Source organism: Brassica oleracea, chromosome C5, assembly GCF_000695525.1.
Source record: "Brassica oleracea var. oleracea cultivar TO1000 chromosome C5, BOL, whole genome shotgun sequence".
NCBI classification, from domain to species: Eukaryota; Viridiplantae; Streptophyta; class Magnoliopsida; order Brassicales; family Brassicaceae; genus Brassica; species Brassica oleracea.
The window spans coordinates 10,010,389-10,013,364 of NC_027752.1; the positions used below are offsets into that span (position 1 = coordinate 10,010,389).

General features: G+C 36.4%; 1 long non-coding RNA gene across 7 annotated transcripts in view; it reads right to left on the reverse strand.

The window, feature by feature from the left end:
- Positions 1–182: 182 nt before the first annotated feature.
- LOC106344077 overlaps positions 183–2,976 on the reverse strand; it is a 5,580-nt gene continuing 2,786 nt past the window's right edge. Inside the window, exons 3-8 of one of the 7 annotated variants that reach the window (XR_001270110.1) lie at positions 2,329–2,407; positions 2,112–2,215; positions 1,976–2,034; positions 1,755–1,883; positions 1,498–1,642; positions 183–1,406 (exon numbers count right to left, since the gene is read on the reverse strand). This is a non-coding gene — a long non-coding RNA (uncharacterized LOC106344077). Of the gene's footprint in view, positions 1,407–1,497; positions 1,643–1,754; positions 1,884–1,975; positions 2,216–2,314; positions 2,408–2,976 lie in introns of all 7 variants that reach the window. The other 6 variants (XR_001270105.1, XR_001270108.1, XR_001270107.1 and 3 more) reach the window with 6 other exon arrangements.

Below are 2,976 nucleotides of genomic sequence, written 5' to 3' on the forward strand. Positions count from 1 at the left end.
TCAAATACTTTTGAGTCAGCAATACTTATTTGTGTTAATGAGTCAAAAACTCCATATATTGTTTTTGGATAGTCAAAAACAATTCAATAGACCAAAGCTTTGGAATATTATTTTTGAATGAGAAAATGAACATGTCTCTGGAAAAATCCAAGTCTCCTTGTAAATAGTATATAGTAACCGTCACGTTTAAAATTTATATATATATGAAGACATAAATAATTTAAACGGCCAGTAATTCCAATCAGTTACCTAAACCACATCCATGTAAAACCACTTGTTCACTCGCACAGTCCTTCAGCTTTGTTGCATGTTTCAGCCCGTCCTTCTCTTGATCAGGACAGTCCAATACGTAGTTATGATCGTATCTGATACCCACCTCTCCTGTAGACTCGCCTATCCCTTTCTTGTGGTGAAAGCGAAAGGAGATCCCTTTCCCGTAAGGATCTCGCATGATCTGTGTGTGGATCAAGGGTGATATGTGGACCCCAAATCTGGATCATGTGGTCAAGAATGTTCCATGAGTTATTACCCGCCAAGTTCCAGTACATATTCTGAGCTAAGTTAATTGGAGTGTTTTTGTTCTCTGCAGATGCCTCCATGTTAAGTTTCATGGTAGTTTCTGACATGAGAATGTATGTCGGTGTGTTAGAAACTGCACCAGGATAACCTATCCAAGAGGTATAAGATAAATGATGAAAAAAGATCTTTTCCACAACGTTAATCCCATATATAGATGTATGGACCTTCTTCTCGACCAGATATGTGATATTTGAAAGTGATGAAAGGTCTTTCACCGTCTTCTGCTACGTCCCATATTTATGAGTAACATTTATGTTTTAAACATATCTGATGAACTTTGCAAAATGCTATATAATCATACAAAATAAGAGATAAGTGTTACGTACCATGGATGTTGTTTAGAGGCTTACTGATGGGAGGTGTAGTCGATTCCACTGAGTCTACATTTGCCGTCTTAGATCCAGTTTGCCACACGACCAACTATGCCCCTGAAGTAGCGTGGAAGCTCATATGTTTCAGAAGTATAGATAACCCACAAATTCATTAGACTATTGATTCAACCACAAGAGACCTGACCATATATTTGACAATATAATCCAAATTCAAGAACAAACCAAAACAAATAATAAATGGCAACCAAATTAAAACGATGATCCATATTAAAAAAAAAGAAGTAAAAATGAAATCTGCTGCTTATAATGAAACCCTATGCTAGTGAGAACCCAAACTTACACCTTCCTTCTTTGAACCACAGTTAAAAAACAAACGCCACACACAACAATAAAACTGGTGGTTGTGGTTAATGACAATGGCTCATTCACCATTGTTTGATCATCTTAGCCCAAGCAGTGTTACCAGCATATAAGCCTCAACTCCCATATTTAAAACTGTATTGTGTATATAAACCCACAGTGATTTTCAATGTCTGAGAATATAATTTTAACAGAAAATTTTATATTTTTGAATAGTTTTTCTTACATTGCAATCAAAAGAGCGAGCAAGGACTATGGCTGCGTTACACTCTTGTTTGTTCTGACTAAAAAGGTTAGAAATTTAAGCTCTTTTCTGGTTGCCCGAACAATGCCTTGGCAGGAGCTTTAATATTGCCTCTACCTCCACAGAGCTGAATATTTGAATACCAAAAAAACATATACACTTGGAAAAGAGTTTCATAGAATGTCAAAAGAGTTCTTTTTTTGTGTGAAATAGCATGAAGAATCACAATCTCAAGATACCTGCATATATGTCAATTACATTTCTCTTGCCTTTGTGATCCATCCTAGAGATAATTTTATTCTCGTCTTTCAAGGGTAAAGACATGAGATCAGGATGCAGTCTTGTTCATTCATCTGTAATATAATCACCTGAAAAAGAGTTCGAAATGTTCAGCTTAGTGGAACATAAACTCAATGCAACTCTTTCCCAAAAAAAAAAACAGATGAACGTTGTAACATACACTGAATTCACTGTTTGAATTTTGAATCAGAGACTCTACTCGGGATTCCAAGCAAGAATCTGCAGTTCGATAAGCCCATCATTCACCTTACTGCCACTTAAAAATTTGAATCGTGGATGGTTTTTGTAAAATCAACCAGGATCAACTGGACCATCTATTGTAATGTGACTTCCCCTCCATTTGAGAGAATGTCTGCATATAATAATATCCTTCGAACATCAATTGGTTCTGGAGCATATCCTGATTGGTGGCACAGGAGTCCAAAACATGACATGCTCAAGCTAAAATTTCTTTATTAAAAAAAACAAAAGATGAAAGCAAAAAGACAGGAACAAATACCATATATAGGTTACCTTCCTCTGGTTTCACATGCTGCACAATACAACAGGATCGAACAGTTGGAAAGATCTATGTCCCTCCTTCAATAGCTTCCTAATAAGACCGTGGAAGGGAGAGTTTTCAAGGACTTGGTAAATCAAAATCATTCAATATATGAGAAGGAGTGGTCATTAAATCATCAGTAAACGTAAGAGATTAAAGATAGAAATCTGAAAACAAAAGAAATATCTGGAGTGACGGATCTAATATGAAATGTATCTGGAGTGACGGATCAAATACCTTTTAGATACAATAACTTAAATTAGTTTTTTAATCGTACTCTCAGATCTTTTTGCTCAAATACGTAAAAATCTGGACCGAGTTTTGTGCATCACAAATACAAAAGAGTATAACACAAATCAGAAGTGATATCTTGCATATTTCTATTGTTTTATCCATTCACCCACGTGCATTTTGATCATATAGATTAGGATTTAGCCATGTTTAGGTTGCATTTTGCATACATGAGTCCTTATCAGGTATTGGAGTACCACATGGAGTTCTTGGAGACATTTGGGTGCATTTGGAGTTCAAAAGAAGTGTTTAAAGTGATCATTGGGCGAGCAGCGCATGGGAGCGACCAGTCCGGAGCGACACCATCAAGTCGCTCTGATCTCCCTATC